A 17,965-nucleotide genomic window follows, 5' to 3' on the forward strand; every position below is an offset into this window, starting at 1 on the left:
GAATTGGTTCACAGAATCCCCTCGGATTCTATGCAAGAACAGAATGAGTATTTTCGTATCATTTGCATAGGACAGTTTCGATCATAATTACCATAAGGAACAAGCTTTGTAGAACAAGCGAGGGGCCTTAGAAGCAACCAATGAGGATTTTGGTTGAGTCTGAGCGTCTGAAACGCTATTGGAAGCAAAGTTGGTGGCTACAGCATCACTAATGGCTTCATCACCATGATGGATGCCATACATGGCATCATGGATAGGGACGTTACTAGCCCTAGGACGGTGGTGGACGGCAGCGGACGCCAAAGGCAGCGGCGGTGGTCACACTCAGTCCAGTAATCAACCTTTGATTCTTGCTTCATTTCGCTAGAAAGAATTAATATTCCTGTGAAGTCTTTAATAGATAGATCATCATATCATGACTAGGATGATTTATCATGTCGTGACAAACCCAATATATGTCTAAATCCAAGAGATCTTCTCTCATGACTTTATTAGATTTAATAGCTAGAATAGTGGTGAGATAGAGTCCACTAGAGAGACACATAAGTTTCTCTAAGATGAGCATTTATTCGCAATCATCAAAGAAAATGCAAATGAACTCTTTTCCGTTCTCTATATGCGTTTCACATGGAATCCATTGGCTCAAATATCTCAAAAGGGTTCGATTTTCCCTAGGAGCATAAAGAGTTTCTGTGACAGTAATCAAGGTGCCATTTGGCAAAAGTAATTTGGGCTATTCCATATTCTTGAACTAATTCTGATGGCCCAGCCATGGTAGTCACAAAGTAATATGCTCAGAATTGCAAATGGAGTCATAATGAAAAGAACTCGAAATTTTATTCATAAGCCAATGATGTACATCATTGTTTCTTTGACCAAAACAAAATCTAATCCGAAATTAGTTAATGCAAAATAAAGGTAGTTGTTTAACTTTTTTCGGTAACTCCAAAATAAATATGACGAGGTGAGTAGAGAGATGTTGGTGGAGTAAAGCTCACTTAAGTACCACTTATCTCAAAACCTTCCTAGACATCATACACTTTGAATGAGCCCACTTGAAGAGAAACTAAACCAATGACATTTAGTACAAAATATATGGCAATTGCCATATTACATCTCTTGAAAAAATAAAGACGTAAAAAAAATTGGTGAGCTATTGATCCCAACCAGATTTGAAGTCTTCAAACCTTAACACCAGATCACCTTCTTGATCTTCTCATTCCACATAGTGAGCTTCTCTTACTTCACAATATGCTTTGTAGGCGGTGACAATACTTTCGCGAGCTCTACAAATGTGTGCCCAATGACCGGATGCTCTACATTGAGAACATACATCTCTGTGCTCAAACTCTCATGATTGAGGTGCTTTGAAAACATCATTAGGATGACTCTTAGTGTTGGGTGGCGACTCCAACATGGCTAGAGGTGTTGCCTCCCTCTCTCTTTCCGCGTTGGTTCCATGTCCGCCTATTATGGCCGTTACCTTCCTCATTGGAGCGAGAATATGGACTAAACTATCTAGAATTTTTCCTAGATTTTGGATTTCACTCTTGGCACCCTCCCTTAGGAGCGCGACTATAATTGGACTCTGAAATAGACTTTGTTCCCACCGGTCTCGAATTATAATTCTTCACAAGGATGTTGTCATGCTTTTCAGCAACATTCATGGCTTCAATGAGCTCATGAAACCTTGTGATCCGTCCTCCAGTAACATCGATTTGATAGTTCTTAGCAACCATCAAAGAAGAAACGGGGAAGGTAGAGAGAGTCCTCTCAATCAACATCGCATCTGTGATATATTTTCTATAGAATTCCATCAAGGATTTAATGCAAAGTGCTTTTGAATTATAGTCAAGAACTGTCTTGAAATCACAGAAAAGGAGATTATGTCATCTCACTTCTAAGTCAGGAAGCAGGGAGTCACGGACGGTGCCAAAGCTTTCTTCAAGTGAGACCCACATCCTTCTGGGGTCTTCTTCATTCATATACTCGTATTGGAGCGAATCATCCATATGACGAGTAATTAAGATGATGGCTTTCGCCTTATTTGCCTCTAAGGCTGCTCTATTTGCTTCCAAAACTTAAGCTTGCTCAATATATAGTTAGCATGTAATGGCTAGGCTTAATAATTGTATCCAGGATTCCTTGGGCCTTGAGATGCTGGCAAACATCACGAACCCACCTGTGATATGCAGAGCCAATTGTTCCTAATGAAGCAAAATCCAGTTTGTTCAGGTACTCATCCTGAAATAGAACAAGAAAAAGGGTTACTTTCCGAGCAAAAAGGCTACCACGAAAACAATAAGAATTTCTGAACGTAATCGCTCCCAAGAAATTCGATTCCAAGAGGTATTGGGTTAGATCAAAACAATAATGTGTATGTGGTCAATCATATATTCTCAACAAATTCTAAGTTTGGAGATTTCAACAAGCTCCAAGGTTGGAGATAGCACGAACCCCCACAGTTTGGCTTCGGTCTCCCCATGAAAGAAGAAATGGGGGTAGAAGAAGAGAGGTTAAAAGTCCTCGAGAAAAGAAAAGAAAGTAAATTACTTGAAAGCGGCAACTTTTATAAAAATTTACCTCGAAAAAAGGGTCGCTGGACAAATCTGTCGGAGGTGGTGGCCGGCGGTGGCTGGAACCTGGCTAGAGTTTGCTGGTAGTGAGGCAAACCACGTGCAGGGGCTGTGTGTGCATTGAGCGTGCTGCTGGCGCTGTTGTGTGTGCTTGCGCGCAAGCGTGAGCGAGGTATTGGAGGCCTAGGGCAGGCAGATCGGAGCTGCTGCGCAGAGGCGACAAGGGAGTGCGCGGGGGCGAGGCTGCTGCTGGGCATGTAAGCGGAAGGCGAGCGAGGCTATTCTGCCGCACAGGTGTGGGAGGGCAGCAAGGCTAACTTGCAGAAGCAAGCGGCTAATCACAAGTGTGGGCAAGGTTAACAACAGGGGGTAGCGAGGCTAATGCAAGCGTGGTCAAGGCTAACAACTGGCATGAGGGTGCGCGCTAGTGTCGACGGGAGGCTTGCTGGCAAGGCTAACTTGGCCGGTTCATTTTTTCCCGTGGCCGGTTCGTGGCTTTTTCGGCCGGTTCCGGTGGTTCCGCCGCCGGTTCTAGGCTCCTGGGATCAAAGTCTTCAAGGTGTGCGGCGATGGACACTCGGGTTTGAAGGTTATTTTAGGGTTTCAGGGTTAGGGCTTCGTGCTGATAACATGTTTTAAGAAAAATGAAATTGGGAGAGAATTGAGTTGTACTTTCATTGATAATAGGGGACCTCTTTATATAGAAGATTACAAGCAAAGAATCTACGTCTTATAAGGTAACTGAATCATACAATGATTGAAATATCTCCGTAGATATCAGTTAGACTAACCCTATAACAACTCAGACAAGTAATCAGAGTGTGGGCCAGACACACAAACTAGATGTCATTTTCCATGTAAATATTTCAAATAAAATGAAGATCCTTTTGATTAATCCGTTGTCAAAGAATGGAAAAGATTGGAAGTTTCTCATCAATGATAATCAAAGAGAGCAATACATATTGAACAAAAGACATAAACTTTTCATCAGACTAAATCAGATCAACGTACCTATAGAAGTACAAGGTCTTCGTATATTAGTCTTTTAGTCGCAATACGAATCCAAAACTGTCAACAACCCAAATTAAACAAAGACACCTAATAACCGACAGCTACTAGATAAAGACAGAACTCACCGTTTGGTGAAACACGATTTCAAGGAAAGACTAGGAATTTGGTGAGGCTTTGGATCAGTTTGAACTTACTCTCAAACGTGTGGCTTGTATTGATTTTAAACGACCTACAAACTCGTTTCAGACTAAGCTAGCTTGGTCAATTTGATGTTTAAAAGTACTAAATGTAGAATGGATTTATGGATATGTAGAATGATTCCACGTAAACTTAATGCCTATTAATTACATCATGACTTGGTTTACAAGCAGGTACACAGATAATAAACTTTTTTTTTATCTTTTTCTTTTTTAGGTTGTCCATCACCATCTCTAATTTGTGAACATTGTTAATTGTTCTGATGTTTTATATTTTCGAAAATGAATTCTCATAGAGCTAGATAGAAAAGGATATGTAACTGTTTTTCTCACGTACTTAATATCTATATGATTAATGCGTTAAGAGATATCTATATGATTAACGCGTTAAGAGATAGATGTGAGAGCGATGTTATTTACTAACCATTATATGGAAACATTTCTCTCCTTCTCATGGGTTTGAATCAGTTTCTTTTACTTTGAATGTAATGTATAAATATGATAATAATGTAAGACTTAATCTGAACAACTATAAAATTGTAAATTTTCATGTGGGCAACATAGATTTGCATCACAATCTCTTATTTTGTGGGTGTACCAAATATGCTACGCCTATAGTGTGCCTATTATATCATCTATACGACTTTAGTTTGCCACAGATGGAGTGGCTTCAAGGAACTTTTATAAAAAGAACCAGAATCTGTGGTTTTGTGATATACATTTGCCGGGGGGTTGATGTCATAGGCGCCGACCCGGGGGGGGCCGTTGGGGGTGGTTGGTCATTGGTGTCATAGGCCCCATCTTTTTTCGCTGTAAGATGAAAACTGAAAAGTAAACTTAATGCAAATCTCCGACTCTAGTTCTTGATGTGCGTCTTTGTCAGCTATAGTCCTTTCGATTCTCTCTCCTGCTGGGTCAAGTGCACCCGTAGTCAAGAAAAGGCAAAGTCGAGAAGTCAAGAATTCGACCAGTCAAGTTACTATTCACTGATACTGGACATAGGTTTGCACCCGTTTTTTTCTTGCCCGGGCAACACTGTTCACTTTTTACTGTTCATATCTACTGTTCACACTTTACTGTTTACTTGCTGCTATTTTACTGTTCTGACCCTACCCCCTGTTTCTCCCTCCTCTGGCGTCCTCCGTCCATGCACCCGGCTCCCCCGAGGTCGCCTGACCTTTTCCGGCCACTCCGTGGCGTCAGCCGGCCCAGAAGCTGCCCCCAGGCCGAGATCGAAGCAACCCGAGGTCGCCTCACCTCGTCCGGCCACTCCGTGGCATCAGCCGGCCCAGACGCTGCTCCCAGGCCGAGATCAAAGCAACTCCGTGGCGTCTGTTTCTCTTCTCTCTCCGCAGCCCCTGTGACGTCAGCCACGTTCGACTTCTCTCCAAACTGGCAGCCGCCCAAGGGTAAGACAAAAGGCATGGGCTTGGAATTTTTCTTGCCCTTGGTCAAAGAAATGCAGAGTTTGCCCGGTTGAAAAACCACCGGTGGAAGGGAAAATTGATTGTTGCCTGGTCACCACATCATCATTCTCCCCTTTTGCCCGGGCAAAGCAAGACCAGTGGACTTGCTCTTAATGTTTTCCTATATATTTCGTCTCAAAGGTTCTGCTGTTTTGGTCAATAAGGGAGTTTCTCGGTATGCTTTAACTGTATAGTAACTTGACTTGCCGAAATTTCTACCAAATTTGGTCTATATGAAAAGTAGACATCAAGAACAACTTTGGTTTGTCAAAATGACAGCAAAATGTTGAAGCATGGAGGAACATATATACTTTTCCCCGAGTCACACACAGCCCTTCTCAGTCTCACCATGAGGCAGATCCTTTTTCAAAACTAGGTATTACTATTCATCGTTATGGCCTTTTTATTATCCGTAGTGTGAATGATTTAAAAACCGATAAGCTAGACAGAACTCCATCACCAAACGTAAAACACGATTTCAAGGAAGACTAGGAAATTGATGAGGCTTTGTCAGTTTGGACTTACTCCCAAACGTGTGGCATGCCTAGTTTTAAATGACTTGTAAGTTCATTTCAGACTAGCTAGCTAGCTAGGTTCTCTGATAAAACTATGCGGAACGGATTGTGGATATATAAATAGAACGATTCACCAGAGACTCGGTTTGTTGTTATATTACATGTCATGACTTCGCTTGCAAGGTAACAGAGAAGAAACTCGATCAAAATTTATTACTGGTTTAAGTTCAGTACTGACGTAGAATGTCGGTCTTATTTTATGTGGATTGTAGACCACGAATTGAAGTATAATAACCCAAATGAAAATACCAATTCCCAGCTATAATGCAGTTAAATGTATAAGCATTTCAGACAATTAGGCGTGTTTGGGTGCACTCCTTTAGAGTACTTTTTACAATATTCTTTTTGACTTTCTCAATTCATCGATCACAGTTTTTAATTTGTTAAAATAGTCAATATATATATCCATACATATATTATTCAAATAGGATATTTTATCTTAATTTTGATTAATTAATAATTTTTACTGAGGAAAAGTACAGCAAGGATATGCAACCCTCATTTTCAATAGCGATTTACGAGTGAAGGTGAAGATGTGAGAGCGATGTTGTACCTAACTTTGTGTACAATGGTCAGAGTCGGGCAATATTAGGGCCCTTGGTGCTAGTTTACGAGTGAAGGTGAAGATTTGAGAGCGATGCTGTACCTAACTTTGTGTACAATGGTCAGAGTCGGGCAATATTAGGGCCCTTGGTGCTAGTTTAAAGGGATGCAAAACGTCCTTGAATAGGAGTAACACATCCCGCACAGATTCCTGGCTTTTTAAAGATAATAGGACATCACACATAGCATTGGGTGACACGGAGACTTACACCCCTGCAAGGATTTTTTTTCTTTCTTATGGATTTGGTTATTTTATTTGAGATGATTTCTATACTTAACTCACAAAAAGAAAATGATTCATTGTTTCAATATAAATATAAAGCTTTATATTCTCATCAAACTACGTGATTATTATTGAATAAATAATTCCATGTTGATTATTTCTCTTCTATATTTATATATTGAAAAAAGGTTTGGCTGAAATGGAAGTGTTTTTCAAGATATAATTGTTTCTTTGCTTATAAACTTTGTTTTTTCATTCGAAGAAAAACCATTACGACCTTGCAAAATATGAAATGCCCAAGCAATCAGATACCATACGTATTAGATCAACGCAGTTACTCCTGTAGCGATTCTTTTACCACCAAACCAGTCTTGCATATTCTTGTTGGATAAATCTTTTTCAGTTTTAAACTTTTAATGTGAGAATCATGGAAACTCGATTAATGCAACTCATTTTTTTGGAGAAGTACTATAAATGATGCATTATGAGATTGCACGTCTTTGTCAACTTCTAGTCCTTTCTCTCTCTTCTAGGATTCTGGTCATTAAGGGAATTTCGGGGAATGCTTCTAGGTATTTAGAAACTCGACCTGGCATGGCTGCATTCCTTAACAAATTTGGTCTACGCCCGATCTGAAAAGTAAACATATGACGGACAAATTAACCACTCTGCAATTGGTTTTGTCAAAACGACAGCAAAATTTTCCCGACTCACAACCACCCTTCTCAGTCTCACAAGGAGGCTATCCTTTTCCAAAGTCTAAGTATTAAGCCAATTAATTGCCGCTAAAATCACCACCACCCTCTCACCGGCACTACCATATACATGACTGTCCAACTATTGACTATGCGATTGACAAAAGTCTAAGTGAAATATTTGAATGCTTCATCATTTAACAAACTCTCTGGAAATGGATAAAATTTGAGAAAAGTTCAAATAAGAAGTATTTCATCTATTTTTAGATTCTAACTAACCTAACCATCTTCTGTGCTAGGGTTTCTCGTTGACTCTTCTTCGACAAATCTATCAAATCTCCATGGTTGATGCTATTGCAAGCCTTGCAGCAGTTTTCTAACTCCCTGATACCGCTCATGTGGAACTCAGAGACAAAGGCGTAGCTACACACGGGCTCCGTTGGGCTACAGCTCACCCCAAATTTGAAAAAAACATTAATTTATAGCTTAATTTTAGTTAAAAAAAATTAAATATTAAAAAGTAGCCCACTTCAAATTTCTAAAGTTAGCCCATATGTTAATTTTTTTTTGGGTCATATCTATGTTATTTCTTTGCTTGAAGTATTTGATTGTGTTTTATTTTCTATTATACTTTAAGAGACATATTCGCATAAAAAACTTGATTTTTTTAGAGAAATTAGGTCAGAATAAGAGTTGGCTGAGAGTTATGATACAAATTCAATAATTAAAGATTTTTGGTTCTATTCAAGAGCACAACTTGAGTAAATATGTTCTTTTGTCTTAGACTTTTGTTATCGAATTTCTATCAAACGTTATAATGTTGATTTTTTTTTGTCAGTTAGCTATTTGATTATTTAATATGTAATTAATATATGATGTGGTTTAATTTAAGGAAATAATAAAACATGTTACTAGTAAAACTTTGGAAAAAAAAATAATTTAAAGCATTAATAAACTTTTATTAATTTTTTTTTTTAGCCCACCCTTTTTTAAAATCCTATCTCCTCCATTGGCGGCAGGTAGACCTGTAAATGGACCGGATTTTGATCCGGACCCGCTCCAGATCCGTGACTATTGGACGGGTTTGGATCGAAAGTTTTGATCCGTTGATCCGCTAATGATCCAAATCCGTTAACCCGTTTATTTAACGGATCAAATACGGATCTAGGTCGATCCGATCCGTTAATGATCCGACCCGTTTTCGTAATAATAAAATATTATTTTTTAAAAATATAAAATATGAAGAATTTCTAATACAAATTTTTTGTAGAAATCTAAGGGACAGTCTATCACCCAAGATTCCAAGAAGCATTAAGAATGTTGATAATGTAACTCTACTTTTGGTGATACTTTTCATGTTGTTTTAATATTTTATTAATATCTTATGAGGTATTATGATATAAATTTAATATTACTATTTAAAATTTTAAAATATTTGAAATTATAACGGGTCGGATTAGCGGATCGGGTATCCGTTAACCCGGCAGATACGGATTTGGATCGAGCTATCAACGATCCGCCAGGTTAACGGAGCGGGTTTGGATCGAATTTTTTTTGAAGTAAACAGATTTGGATTTAGGTCGATCCGATCCAAATCTGGTCCATTTACAGGTCTAGCGGCAGGGGCAACAGCTTTTCAGGACGATCACTCCAATATGGTTGGGCGTCTCTGGGACTGAAGAACAAGTTTCCTGGCTTTAAGGGAATGATTCCGATTATTTGGATAGTGAAATCAGGCCTGTCTCTTCAAGATGAGGGGATAGGTTTATCTTTCAATTTGATAGGGAGTCAGAGAGAAACAAGATCCTTCATGGAGGATTGTGGCACTATAAGAACATGATGATGGTTCTAGTAGAGTATGACGGAATTGTACATCCACAAGCTGTTCCGTTGAAGACATTGGAGACCTGGGTTGGAGTATGTGGGCTAGCACCATGGCTGCACAACAAGGTTGTACTCTCACTGATTGGCTCTTCCATGGGCCGGGTCATCCAATTTGATCATCCTGCACTTAAGAGGAAGGAAGAGGAGAAGCGAATCCAGCTTGAGTTGGACATTCGACGACGGGTTAGGGTTGTAAAATTTTTCTCTTTCTCATCGAAGGTTGAAACGAAATTATAGTTCAACTTTGAATGTATGTAGGGCTTTTGCAAGGATTGTGGTCTGTTTGACCATGATGTAATTGGTTGTGACAAGTTGTTTTTATTTGAGAAAGAAGAGAAGGAGACACAGGGGCTTAAGGAAGTGCTGTAGCGGCTGAGCATTGTTTCAGTGGTGATACCGAGAGCCACAGACATGGGGGTTCAGGACGGCCAGGCGTCGCCGACAGTGGAAGCGACGTCAAGAGGCCTGACGTCGTGGACTAATGCATGCATGGGCAGCAAGACGTGGGATACGAGGGGGACAAAGGACTATGGGGTCTGACTCCAAGAAACCTGAAACCCTAATTTTGCCAGATCAACTACAAACTGGGCTTAGGGCTGCAGGATTCCTAAAGGATATTATATTCCTTATAACTCCCAATTTGTTTACAACTCGTCAACTCCTACTCTTTTAGCAATTGTTGACTCTCAGGTGGAGAAGAACTTTGTTGTCAATCTGGAGAAGATAGTGTAAGCTTTATTGATTGACACTAAACAGCGGGCTGAAGCTAATCTTGATAGGTCTGGCAAAAGAGGTATCGTCCATTGCGTGCCTCATCGCTGCAAGTGGAGGACAAACCTCTATCTTTGAAACAAAAGCATGAAAAACTTTTGATTTCTCCAAAAAAGAAGAAATTGGGATGTCTAAAGGGAAGTAAGAAAAAACCTAAGGTTGCATGTGTTTTGCATCACGATGTGAAAGGTAAGTGAACTAAAAAGTAGAAATGCTATCCAGAAGATGAGAAGGCGGTTCCGGATGCATAGAAAGATTCAAAGCTTGACATTGTGACAAGTATGGAAGGGGTAATTGCTCCAACTGAGGTTGTAGATGGTGAAATTCCATCTGCTACTCTCTTGTCTGTTTCATTTCTTTTTCAACTAGCAAGAAATCTACTCACTCTATTGATCAAATTTAGTCTACTTCAGAGGTTTAGATTTTTTTTTGTTTTAATAAATGTGCTTCAGGTTCAAAGGTGGGTGTACTAGGGTTACTGGGAGCTTGTTCTCCGTGGTGGTCCATGGAGATATAACAAGGCATTGGTGATCCTGCAGGTGTTTGAGGCATATCACCTATTGATCGAGTTCCCATGACAGAGCTATTTTTCTGGGTTTGTATCACAGATGTGCTGCCGGACTTTGAAGAGTGTCACACCTTCAAGTAAATTGCATCTGTGGTTGGAAAATTTCTAGAGCTTGATGACAAACTCTTTAACACCACTGGAAAGACTAGGGTTAGGGTATCCCATGACATCTCCAAACCCTTCTTTTCCAAGAGAACCCTAAAGTTGGATGCCTCGTCACTGCAAAGATCTCATTTTTCTTTGAAAACTTGGTGGGTAAGTGTAGTATCTGTCATTTGATCTATCATGAAGGAGGAGTTTACCCCTTTGCTGCAAAGCATCGCTGCACAACCGGTAGAAAGACTCCCAAAAATTGTTGTCCCGTTGCTAGGGTTTGCAAATCAATTTGTCAATGGTATCTTCACCTTTCAGGGTGTCAAGACTCCAATTCTTCCTCTAGTTAGTTGAGCTCTCTTCAGTAAAAAGGAACAGGTACGTAAATCAATTGTTATTAGGGAATAGGTACTGCAACCCAAGGAGACTGGTGAATGTAGTAACACTACACTAGCGCTAGTCCCTGCTAAGGGTATTGCTACCAAGAGAGGTTGGCCTACTTCGCCCTTCTCATACCTAAGAAGCACAAGCTGGTCCCTGCGTTACTGGCGCCACCGGCAAGCATTGAAGCCCCTACAGAAAAGGTAAAGCATCCAGAGTTACCTCCAAATTCGCTAGCAAATCCTTAGCCCTATTGGAGGCACCAGGTCGCATTCTTGTGCTTAAGGAAGGATCTGAAATTGAGCGAAAAAAGAAGAGAGGAAGGCCTTTGGGATCAAAGAACAAAGCAACCTTCCAGGAACAAGAATATTGAGAAAGTATAGGAAGCCTTCTATGCATTTCAGACTCAACCTCTTAGCCCTAGTGTTAAGGGCAATGAGAAAATTTAAGTTTTATTTTCTTTTAAACTTAGACTAATGCTTTGCTTATTTGCTTAGTATGTAAGCTCTCTTAAATAAGTGAGCATGAGAATATTCAAATGAATAGGTCTAATCTATATATCATTGTGGCATGTCCACAGACTTTTTATCTACCCATAGTCGGTAGAGGGAGGATATGTAATGGTCTGTTATGGCTTGAACATTTATATATATTAACATGATATTTATTCAAAAGAAAAAGAATAGGTTTTGGTTGTTATTTTTGTACTATTCACTCATTCTCATTACAAGTTTGACCTCGTTCCTTAAAAAAAAAAAAAAAAAATTAAAAAAAAAACAAAACAAAAAACCCAAACCAAACCAAACTCTCTGCAAATAAAAAGTAATTCATTCATCGAAATATTGGAAAATTCTTACCGTAGAGAGAGAGCGAAAACAGGAAGTAAAAACCTAGCTGCTTTTGCACTCGTCCAGTGGCCCTCTGCATCGGCGTCATCATCGACCTCATCAGAGTGTTGTGGGTGCGGTTGAAGTGCTCTCAATCAGGGCGGCTTCGATCTAGATCACTGGGATTCAAAAGAAGTGGTCGAGAAGATTAAGGCGGATGACGAGCGGTGGTCTGGTACTCTTTGGTGGGGTTGATGAGTGAGGATGTTGTCTCGGGGCTGGCCGGAAGTCACTGGTCTGGGAGCGGTTTTAGGATCGTGTGAAGTCAGAAGCGGAGGAGGGATGATGGGTGATCTGATTTGGTTTGGATCTATGGGTAGTCTTAGATCTGAGTTAGGTTGGAATGGCTAGAACCTTAGGTTGCGAGGCTGAGGGAACGTTGATGATGGCGGCGACCTGAAACAGGTGGAGCTGCGACGAAGGTGTCGGGATATCGATGGTGGCTGAAACAGTATTGGGCTGGGCTTGTCATGTAGGTAGTGATCTTCTTGCTACTTGGGCTTGGGCTCATTTTTTGGGTCATGCCATAAGTTTTAGTTTATTTTATGCTTTTGTTTATTTATGCTGTTTAGTTTTATTGCTCTTTATGGTAGCAATAAATCCCTAAATCAGGTGTGTAAGACTAGTCGGGCTTTGTGCTTGCGTGTGCACTCAGAGTGCCTTGTCTGCTCTAGGTCGACAGCGAGTTCTTTGCATTGTCAAATGGTCGCTACCGCCTAGTGGCAGGGTGAAGCTAAGTTGGTTGTCGGATCTAATCTCTAGCAGTAACATAGTGGGAAAGCTGTGCTATTGATAATTATGCTACGTTGTAATCGAGTTATGTTTGCGTTATGTCACTGCTATGTCAAAGCAAATGGAGTAGTCTGTAGAGCACTCTTTACTAGTTGGTGCTTGTTAGAATACATGTTTTATGTAGAGATTCCTGATATTATTTCGAGACATACTCTAGATGGTTATTGTAATCAGGGGTTTAGACTCAATATCCCTCCCTTGTATTCGACAGTTTCATTAATCAAGACTTGAGGGCAGCCGCACCAGTCCTTTATTTAAATATATAAAATAATAATAATAATAATAAATAAATAAAAGTACTTCATTCAAACACACCAGCCAGCCTAAGAAATTAATAATTTTCTTATATATTATGGCCACATTCTCTCTTTTTAAGCATATTGTATTGATTTATGTTAATTTGTACCTAATTTCAGTTGATTTCTGTTTCGTTCTTATCGTTCATATCTTTATCTAACTTTAAGCTAGCCAAATATATGTTTGGTAAGGTCAAACAAGATATTGACCTAATCAACATCAACATTCATTCCCAAAAGTCTAAGTTTCAACATATGCTTAAAACTCTAAGACGAAAAACTTAATGAACAATGAATCGTTTAAGTTCTTCTCGAGCTCTCATTATATGCTTTGAAAGAGAAGGTCTTGAAATTAAATTCTAAACAATCTTTTGCACAACTGTTGTGAAATTTCCCAATCCACATAGTCAAATAAGATGAGATATAGAGAATGAATTTTATGATAATCTATTCATCTCACAGTGGAGGTCTATAAAGAGGATTACATGAATACAATTGACTTACGTCTCTATTTTCTACCACACATAGAATACGTAAGTACTAACTACGATATAATTACAATATATATTACACTCCTAATGTTAAGCCATGACTCACGCTAACGCTCCCCCTCAAGTTGGCGCATACACATCAACCATGCCCAACTTGCTTAGTGAGTCATAAAACGCCTTTCTGGAAACTCATTTGGTAAGTACATCTGCCAGTTGCTATTCAGTAGGAACAAAAGGAAAGCTGATAATTTTGGCATCTAGCTTCTCCTTTATAAAGTGACGAACAACCTCTACATGCTTAGTATGATCATGTTGTACTGGATTCTGTGATATATCAATGGCTTCCTTGTTGTCACAATACAACTACATAGTACTTTTGAGTTTGAAATCCAAGTCACGTAACAAATTTCTTAGCCACAGCAATTCACACACTCCATGAGCCATACCTCTATACTCGGCCTCAGCACTAGATCGTGCCACAACTTTCTGTTTCTTACTCTTCCATGTAACCAAATTACCTCTCACAATGGTAAAGTAACCTGACGTCGACCTCCTGTCTATAATATTTCGAGCCCAATCTGCATCTGTGAAGCCACAAGCCTTAAGAATGTTGTTGTGTTTAGAAAACATTACTCCCCTTCCTGGAGCTGACTTCAAGTACTTCAAAATCTGCATAACAGCATCCATGTGACTCTCACTCGGGTTATGCATGAACTGACTCACCACACTCACTGCATATGCAACATCTAGTCTAGTATGAGCCAAATAAATCAAGCGCCCAACTAACCTCTAATAACGAGCTCGATCAATAGGTACCAGATTCGGAAACTCAGCTAAACAGTGGTTCTGCTCAATAGAAGTATCAATAGGTCTGCAATCCAATAGACCTGTCTCTGTCAATAAGTCAAGAACGTAATTCCTCTGGCACATGTAGATCCCTTCGCTTCCCCTAGCTACCTGAATTCCTAAGAAGTACTTAAATTCACCCAAGTCCTTCATCTCAAACTCAAAGGCTAGCTGTATCTGCAACCTATCCATCTCAACAGTATCATTGCCAGTGATTACCATATTATCCACATAAATAATTAAAGTTGTTACCTTCCCTTGTTGATACTTGAGAAACAAGGTATGGTCTGAATTGCTCTACCTGTAACCAACCTTCAGCATGAACTCTGAAAATATTCTAAACCAAGCACGAGGTGACTGTTTGAGACCATACAGAGATTTTCTCAACTTGCATACAAAATCACTAGGAGAAGCAACTACATACCCAGGTGTAAGGCTCATGTACACCTCCTCAGCTGACTCTCCATGAAGAAACGCATTCTTGACATCAAATTGTCGGAGTGGCTAGTTTAAACTAGCAGCAAACGAGAGCAGAACCCGAATAGTATTCATCTTGGCAACAGGAGCAAACGTTTCATTGTAGTCTACATCATATGTCTAAGTAAACCCTTTTGCTCGAAGGCGTGCTTTGTACCGATTCATTGATCCATCTGCATTATGCTTTACGATAAACACCCAACGACAACCTACAGCCATCTTGCCTTGTGGTGAAGGCATAAGTTGCCAAGTATTGTTCTTCTCTAACGCCTCCATCTCTTCCTCCACTTTGGATGCCCCAACTCATCCTGCACCTTGTTAGGTACTGATACAGCAGATATTTGATTCACAAATGATTCATATGACTTAGACAATCTCCAAGTGGACATATAATTGGCTACTGAGTATTTTGATTTGGCAGCAAGAGTAGGTTCATATCTTTTGGCTGGTTGACCTCGAGTAGTCCTATTTGGTAACACATATTGCCCAACATTAGACTCACTACTACTACTATCAGTGGGTGGACATACCTCAGATGAGTGATCTTCAGTACTAGGAAGCTATGGTTCAGGGGTAGGAGCGATGGCAAGGGGGGCAGTTGTGTCTTCAACTTCAATGTCAGTGATTGAAACTGGTGCCTGGATGTCTGGAGCTTCTACTTCTGGAGGTGACGAGTTGATGGTCTCAACTGGATCAGTCAAAAAACCTCCTGCCTGCGTGACTTCTTCTCCTCCTTCTAATTCCTCCCACTTTCCATGATACAGCTCTTTAAAATATGAATTCTCCCCTTGAAGGGCTGTATCTGAAGAGGAAAAATAACTTATGTCCTTAAAGAAAGTAACATCCATAGTGACATAGTACTTTATGGTGGGTGGATGATAGCACTTGTACCCTTTCTGATAGCCTCCGTAGCCAACAAACACACACTTAAGCACCCGGACATCCAACTTAGACCTTTGGTTTTTAGGAACATGGACAAAAGCAACACAACCAAAGACATGAGCTAGAAGATTATGAAATGAAGGTAAGGAGACATGAGATGCAAGAATCTCAAATGAAATTTTTCCTTGAAGGACACTAGATGGAAGATGATTGATATGATGGGAGGAAGCATGTACAGCATCGCTCCAGAGATACATAGGCATATGAGCACTAAAGAGAAGAGCACAAGCCATATCAAGTATATGACGGTTTTTCCTTTCGGACACTCCATTATGTTCTGGTGTTTGTGGACATGTAGTTTGGTGGATAATCCCATGGGTTTTGAAAAACTCCTGGAAAGCATGATTAACATATTCTTCCCCATTGTCAGAATGAAGGACTTTAATGGTGCTATGATATTGTGTTTGAACAAGAGTACGAAAAGTTTGAAAAGCTGGACAGACTTCATCTTTGGTTTTAAGAAGAGTAACCCATGACAATCTCGTACAATCATCAATAAGCAACACAAAGTATCTCATACCCGATACAGTGGACTCTCTAGAAGGTCTCCAAACATCAGAATGAATCAACTCAAAAGGAATAATACTTTTATTAGAAACACTAGGAGAATAAGTAGCATGATGACTCTTGGCCAAAACACATGTTTCACAATGTAAAACAAACTCATCCACACCAATAAAGAAAGTAGGCATGGTTTTTCTTATAAGACTACAAGACGGATGCCCTAAACGGCGATGCCACAACCAAATTTCACTTAGCTTATCAAAACTTGAAGTCAAAGCGGCGCGGGACTGTGCTCCTGGTTTCTCCCTACCTATGTTTGATCCATATGGAATAACCTGCCCCTCAGATACCCCTGACCAATTATCTCCCTGGTGAGAAGATCCTGAAAAATCACATACATAGGATAAAAGGTTACAGAGCATTTAGACTTAGTATTCAACTGTGGAACATATATCAAGTGATGAGACAAGTCAGGCACATATAACACATTATGAAGTTCTAAGGTAGGAGTAATATGAACTGACCTTGACCCTAACTCAGGAATGCCTCACCATTGGCATTGGTGACATAGGACACTGGTGGGGAAGACAATTCAGTAAAATACGATTTATCATAAGTCATATGATCGGAAACAACAGAATCAATACTCCATGTATTAGAACCAACAAAGTTAGAAACCTTTAAAGCCATACCAATCTTACCGCGACTAGCTATATAGGCAGTAGGAGTGGCCCCACCTGCCGTATGATGATCTTGTCCAGCTACGCCATAGAAGTCTGGTTCTTGGACCAACTGAACTGCAGCTGCCTTTGTCTTAGGACGATAACCCTTCTTTTTAGGGTATCCATTTAGTTTCCAACAAGTCTCTCAGACATGTCCAAGGTCGTTGCAATAAGAGTATTGAGGATAAGAGTGGCTGGTGAAGCCTGGTGGGAAACCTTGCTGATGAAGTCACCAGACTGAATAAAAGACCGAACGGCCCGGTGGAGGAAACTGATCTGGAGAAGACGAAGCCGACCTGGAAGCAGACTTGGAGTTGATTTTCTGGTGCTGGTGCCCAAGCAAAACGTTAGGTCTGAACGAGGAAGACAAAGCCGACCTGGACAGGTGATGAAGGCGGCTGGTTTGATGAAGTCGAAGTCCAAGAAGAAGAAGATCTAATCGTTCTTGGACGGATGTCAACGCAAGAGGAATAACGACGGGAGAGTAACGCCGTGAAGGAAACAATAACCCTAACAATGGAGTTTTTGAATTAATTCCTCGAACTAGGAAAATTAAAAGTAGAAAATAAGAGACAAAGTCCTCTCAGATCTTTGCTCTGATACCGAGTCAAATAAGACGAGATATAGAGAATGAATTTTCTGATAATCTATTAATCTCACAGTGGAGATATATAAAGAGGATTACATGAATACAATTGACTTAGGTCTCTATTCTCTACCACACATAGAATAGGTAAGTACTAACTACGATAAAATTACAATATATATTACACTCCTAATGTTATGCCATGACTCACGCTAACACATATAATCTAATTATTTAAGTTTGGTAGTTGGGATTTCCTTGCATCCTCACGTATGGTTCTTGCTTATTTGAAAAATGGCACGCTAAGCTGGTATATTAAGTCGATATCATTTTCATAATCACATTTTTTGTATTAAAAATAAATGAATAAATAAAAAAT

General features: G+C 39.9%; 1 long non-coding RNA gene across 1 annotated transcript; it reads right to left on the reverse strand.

The window, feature by feature from the left end:
- Positions 1 to 7,515: 7,515 nt before the first annotated feature.
- Positions 7,516 to 12,331, reverse strand: LOC121050753. Its single transcript, XR_005803773.1, has 2 exons — positions 11,901 to 12,331; positions 7,516 to 7,790 (listed from the first exon to the last, which is right to left on the reverse strand). It is a non-coding gene; the product is annotated as an uncharacterized LOC121050753 (long non-coding RNA).
- Between the last annotated feature and the right edge of the window lie 5,634 nt (positions 12,332 to 17,965).

This window comes from Rosa chinensis, chromosome 7 (assembly GCF_002994745.2).
Source record: "Rosa chinensis cultivar Old Blush chromosome 7, RchiOBHm-V2, whole genome shotgun sequence".
Lineage (NCBI taxonomy): Eukaryota > Viridiplantae > Streptophyta > Magnoliopsida > Rosales > Rosaceae > Rosa > Rosa chinensis.